The sequence below is a fragment of the Acinonyx jubatus genome, chromosome A3 (assembly GCF_027475565.1).
Source record: "Acinonyx jubatus isolate Ajub_Pintada_27869175 chromosome A3, VMU_Ajub_asm_v1.0, whole genome shotgun sequence".
In the NCBI taxonomy this organism is placed as follows: domain Eukaryota; kingdom Metazoa; phylum Chordata; class Mammalia; order Carnivora; family Felidae; genus Acinonyx; species Acinonyx jubatus.
Window position 1 is genome coordinate 100,410,792 of NC_069388.1, and position 6,681 is coordinate 100,417,472.

Consider the following 6,681-nt stretch of genomic DNA (forward strand, 5'->3'; position numbering starts at 1 on the left):
CCTGTGTAACTTGCATTCTAGTGGAGTGAGAAGGAAAAAAGTAAAATACATTTAAAAACTACATCATAGAGTGTGTTAGAATATGATGGTACTATAGAGGATGTGGGAGTGCTGGGATTCATGTTGCTATTTTAAATGAAGTGATCCAGGTAGCCCTCACTGAGGAAGTGAAAATTCCAGGAAGAAGGTAGTGCAAAGGCCCTGGGGTGGCATCAAGCCTGGAGTGTTTGTCTTTGGAGAGAAGTGAGGAGGCTGGGGTGGCTGAAGCAGAGAGTAACAGGGAGAGGAGCATAGGAGGGTAAGTCAGAGATAACTATGTTAGGGTTCTCCAGAGAAACAGAACCAATAGGACAGATTAGATAGATAGATAGACAGATAGAAATACCTATATCTATATCTATTTGTCTAGAGAGAGAGAGAGAGAGAGAGAGAGAGAGAGACTCGTACAGTTATGGAAGCCAAGGAGTCCCACAGTCTGCTGTCTACAAGAGAGAACCAGGAAAGCCAGTGGCAGAACCCAGTCTGAGTCCAAAGGCCTGAGAGCCAGTGGGGGGTGGAGGGGAGTGGGGGGCATACTGTTGGTGTCAGACTGGAGTACAAAGGCCCTAGAATCTGGAGCTCTAATGTCCAAGGGCTAGAGAAGGTAGATATCCCAGTCCAAAGAAAGAGAGAGAAAAATCACCCTTCCTCTGACTTCTTGCTCTGTTGGGGCCCTCAGTGGATTGGATGAAGCCCACCTACACTGGTGAAGGCCACCTTCTTTCTTTTTTTAAACATTTATTTATTTTTGAGAGACACAGAGCACGAGTGGGGGGAGGGGCAGAGAAAGAGGGAGACACAGAATCCAAAGTAGACTCCAGGCTCTGAACTGTCAGCACAGAGCCCAACATGGGGCTCAAGCTCAGGAACCGTGAGATCATGACCTGAGCCAAAGGTGGCTGCTTAGCCAACTGAGCCACCCAGGCACCCCAAGGCCACCTTCTTTACTCATCCTATGGATTCAAATGCTGACCTCTTCCAGAAACACTCACACAGACATTCCCAGAAATAATGTTTCACCAGCTATCTGGGTATTCCTTAGCTCAGTCAAGTTGGCACATGAAATTAACCATTACAATAACCCCTTTTCCCCATAAACCCATGAACATTCATTTGAATAATGTTCCCCAGAAGAAGTCTGGAATATACTTAGGTAGGAGATACCCAAGTCTCCAGTCCTCTGAGTAGACAAAGTCACATGGCCTGTGTGGTTTTTTTGTGTTTGTTTGTTTGTTTGTTTGTTGAAGGCTATGAGCCTTCAGAAAATGTCACTGGGAAATGCCCCAGTGCAGAGGAGCCTCTGTCAAAACTGCAGGCTTCCAGCCTCCTACGCCACTCTACTTCTATGACCAAAGCCTGGGCAAGGGTTTCCCAGGGGGTTGGAGGGGATGACTATGGGAAAGGATGATTCGCTGCAGGATGATTCACTGTCACCAGGAGAAGGGATCAGACATACATCTTTGGCTCCTTCACATACATACATAAAGAGTAAAAGTGACTATGTGTTTCATATCTTTCTTCCCTCCGAGGCTCCAAGCTCCTAGAGCATCAAGAAGGTGCTAGGAAACTTGTCAGAAGGAAGGAGCAGGCAGAGCTTCATAAAGTCTCCATATGATTTGGACCTGCACTCAGACACCATTTGAGATGGCTGCATCTATGGTAGGAAAGGCAGAGATTTGGTGCACACAGGCTGACACACTGTGGATACCAAATGTAAGAGGAATTGTGATTGCTCAAGGCCTCAAATAGGCAGTGAGGAAGGTTGATCTTTGTCGCCACCTGCAGCCCAAAGGTCTCATTGCAAGTTGCTGGCCTCAGAAATGGGCTGTGGGGACCAAATCCTGGATTGTGAATTTGCGCCTTTTAGGAGCAGAGATCAGAATTTGCTTTAAGGATAGACAGACTTTGTTTTGCAATAATCGCTAGTGAACCCTATTAGTTACACAAATGTAGAATCCAAGCAGTAATGCTGTCAAATAACTCAAATGCCAGCGCTTCTGTCTAAGACGTTAACTTTTCTCACAGCAAAGGAAACAACCAACAAAACTAAAAGGCAACGGAATGGGAAAAGATATTTGCAAATGACATATCGGACAAAGGGCTAGTATCCAAAATCTATAAAGAGCTCACCAAACTCCACACCCGAAAAACAAATAACCCAGTGAAAAAATGGGCAGAAAACATGAATAGACACTTCTCTAAAGAAGACATCCGGATGGCCAACAGGCACATGAAAAGATGCTCAACGTCGCTCCTCATGAGGGAAATACAAATCAAAACCACACTCAGATATCACCTCACACCAGTCAGAGTGGCCAAAATGAACAAATCAGGAGACTATAGATGCTGGAGAGGATGTGGAGAAACGGGAACCCTCTTGCACTGTTGGTGGGAATGCAAACTGGTGCAGCCGCTCTGGAAAACAGTGTGGAGGTTCCTCAAAAAATTAAAAATAGACCTACCCTATGACCCAGCAATAGCACTGCTAGGAATTTACCCAAGGGATACAGGAGTACTGATGCATAGGGGCACTTGTACCCCAATGTTTATAGCAGCACTCTCAACAATAGCCAAATGATGGAAAGAGCCTAAATGTCCATCAACTGATGAATGGATAAAGAAATTGTGGTTTATATACACAATGGAATACTATGTGGCAATGAGAAAAAATGAAATATGGCCTTTTGTAGCAACGTGGATGGAACTGAAGAGTGTGATGCTAAGTGAAATAAGCCATATTGAGACAGACAGATACCATATGTTTTCACTCTTATGTGGATCCTGAGAAACTTAACAGAAACCCATGGGGGAGGGGAAGGGGAAAAAAAAAAGAGGTTAGAGTGGGAGAGAGCCAAAGCATAAGAGACTCTTAAAAACTGAGAACAAACTGAGGGTTGATGGGGGGTGGGAGGGAGGGGAGGGTGGGCGATGGGTATTGAGGAGGGCACCTTTTGGGATGAGCACTGGGTGTTGTATGGAAACCAATTTGACAATAAACTTCATATACTGAAAAAAAATTTTTTTTAATAAAAAAATAAAAACAAACAAAACAAAACAAAAACAAATACAAAAAAATATATATATAAGACGTTAACTTTTCTGTTTACGCTCATTTTGTTCATTTCTGTCGTGCTCATTCATGAAGTGGCCGTATATTTTAGCAGAACGATACCTGGGAAAATTTGGCTGCCATTCGAGTTTTCTTATTCACTTTTATTTTCCTCCCCGAATCCAGGTGTAGACCTCCCTACAACTGCCATCTCTTGTGTAGCCTGTGGAGTTTGTGTCCAGCGTTTTAAGTCAGTGTTTGTAGAGGCTGTAATAAAGTGCAGGAGTGGGGTCATGAGGTGAAAATTGGGGTCCAAAGTAAGTGTGACCAGATCTTGAATCCTGGTTGGAATGACACCTGTGTTACGGGAGACCCTGAACACATCAGTCCCTTGTATAAAGTTGCTCCAGGCTTCTTGGCATAAAGACAAGGCTCTCTGGTTCTCGACAGCTGGCAATGTCTGGAACCTCTTGTGGACACAAAGAGAACACACACGCTCACGCAGACATTCATGCATACACACGACACACATACGCATGCATGCGGACACTGGTTCACACACGTGCGTATGCACACCATACACACACGTGCACACATGCATGCTAGTGAGCACACGTATACATGTGCTCATTAACACACACATATGCAGCCACACTCAGGATTGCCTGCAGGCGTGTGACTGTCTCCTCTGCCTGAACCATCTTGACCTGCCCCCACGACTCCTGGCTGGTCCCCATGCATGCCTCCCCTGGCTGGTCCCCATGCATGCCTCACTTCCTCTAAATCCTCTCCTGACCCCTTGGATGAGACCACTTACCCTCCCCACCAGCCCAGCTCCCTGGTGCTGCCTGAAAGAGAAGTTACTACGCTGCTCTCCAACCGCTTGTTTACTAGTCCTTGGCTCCCAACTACAAGTTCACCCTGAGATATAAATAGAGGATGAACCTGAAAGTGTGCCTCTCCCAGAAATTTACACAGTAATAGCTCTGATTGGCTGGTTTTGGAATGAAGCCTTTGGTGTGGTCGCCAGGGAGGAGGAGGAATTTTAAAAACAAGACTTGGGAGGGAGAAGGAGAACATTCCTGGCATCTCTGAAGTGTATCTATCAGAAGTTAGTTCCATTTCTTACTCTTAAATCCCCAGTGCCGGAACATCCCATCATTATTCCTAGAAGAGTCCTACAGAATTTCAATCCCAGGTTCCCTGAGTGCTATTTCGAGTGTCTTCTAGTCATTCTGTAGAAAGCAGTCAATACACGTTGGTTTTTTATTCCTAATGTCTGGTTTCTGCATCTACAGTGTGTGTCTTTAAAGGGGAGGGACAGTGTCTCCTAAATCTCTTGTGTCCTCTTTGTCCCCTATGCACTAATACAGAATTGGCATATGTTAGGTGCTCAAAAAAAATTTTTTTTTTTTACTTATATAGAGAACTTGATCCAATTTATCTTTCTCTTGTGAACTATGCCCGTGGCCACCCAGGCATACCCAATATTCCTCTCATTCGTGAGCCCTGCTCCAAGCAGGATCAAGTTGAGTTACCATGAGTGAAGGAGATGAGCGGGCATGGGGAGGTGACAGGGGCTGGCCAAACCTTGGAACCAAAGCACCAAAGCTGATCCCAGGGTGGTGCCAGACAGAAGGCAGTTGGGGCAAGAGGGGGAGGAGAGAGGAAGCTGGAGGGGCTGAAACCCTCATAGCAGCTGGGTTGGGCCAGTGCTGACCTCAGGGGCCCAGGCTTAAAATCCAGGTTCTACTTGCAATACTTGGATGATGCCTCCAGGCCTCCTGGATAAAGTGTCAGTCACCTCCTCACCTCTTTCACAAGCATTCACAGTCAGGCCTCACCTCTTCATTTTCAGCAACTCCTCAGCCAGAAGCCCTAGGGTCCAGCACGGCCATGGCTCCCCAGGCCCAGAAGTGTTAGCAACTCCTCTTCATCACGCCTCCCTGAGTTGTTCTCTCTGCCTAGAAATGCCCACGCCCACACTCTCCGCCTGGAAAACAACTCTTTCTCTGAGGCCCTGACGAAGCGCGCTTTCCTTTTTGAAGCCTTGTCCAGCCCCCTCTGCCAGCTCCGCCTCTGTGCTACAATGGGGACCATCTCTCTTGCTACCTTGGCTCTCCTTACACTGTATCCTGAATGATCCATAAGACCCAAGTGAGCATCTGCTAATCCATTCAAGACTTTGCCCTTCTTCGGCACCTTTGGTGTTTCAGTAGCTACTCTGGGCACTGGTGACCCAAAGTTGAACAGAACGGTCCCTCAAAGAGCACAGAGCAGTCTCAACACATAAACACATAGGTATGACATGATGGCCAGAGGGTGAAGGAATTGGGGCATATGCGGGCCACGGAGAGGCAGGAGAAGGATCTAAGGCCAGCATGTCCCTCCTCTGCTAAAACCCTTCCCACAGCTTCCCTTTGCACTTGAAGATAAACTGAAGCCCTCACTTTGCCTTTAAAGCCCCCATGACCCACGCCCTGCTGGTCTTGCTCCTGTTCCAACCCTCCCCTATTCTCCAGGTTCCAACGCCCCTGCCTCCCACTGCCGTTTGGACACACCAAGCCCCTTCTGTCTCAGAGCCCGCACACTTGCTATACCTCTGCCTCATCACACCGCTCCCCCCTTGCTCCTGTCCTTCAGTCTCGCTCAGATGGCACCTCCTCAAAAAGACAGAGGTGCTTCCCCTGACCACCTTCTCCAATGTTATCGTCATTCAATACCTACCGCGCTCACCCTCTGTGATGTAAACTGCTCTTGTTTGTCTGTTTTCTTCTTTGATTATGTGCCTGGTTAGTGTTTTCCCCACTCAGTTATCAGTTGTAAGGAAGCTTGTGCTTGTTTGCCATCCTGTCTGAACTCCCAAAGAAAGAGTGGAATAAAAATGCGTGGACCAACACCGGGGTCAGATGGGCCAGGACGACCTTGAGTTCCATCACGTACGGCCCACATGACCTTCAGCAAGGGATTTCATCCCTTCTAGTTCAGTGTCCTCATCTGTCAAATGGGTGAAAACGCTTGCCTTGCAGGGTGGTTCTGAGGGTGAAGACAGCCTGTCATTAAATGCCCCGGCCCCTGGTGCCACGGGGGCTGAGTGGTTACACAAAGGAGGAAGAGAGCCAGCAGCCCACCGCTCTGAGCGCTGACGTCATGGGCTCTCCACTCTAGCCTGTGCCAGACCACAGATTGAGAAATGGAGAGGGATTCAGGCTCCAAGGAAGAGGGTCAGTCCCGGCTGCAAACAGTCAGCCGAGTCCCAGCCCTGTATTGCTGTTTGGACCAAGCCACCCCAGCCCATCCGCTCCACCGTAGCCTAAACAACACATCCACTACCAGCTCGCCATCTCTCCCTCACTGCCCCTCCTTGCTCCTCACACGTCAAAACTGGCAGACAACCAGAGCCTCTGATCGACCGAATGACTGATTCACTGTGAAGTATCTGAAAGGAAAATCGTAAGACTTGAACTAAAACTACAACTGTGAGCAGCCCAAGGCATTGTCTGTCCATGGACAGCAGGGGAGAGCTGGGTTCTTCCTGGAGCTTCTGGCTGTTTCTAGGGACTCTGGGGCAGATGGACTGCAGTAGAAGCTGT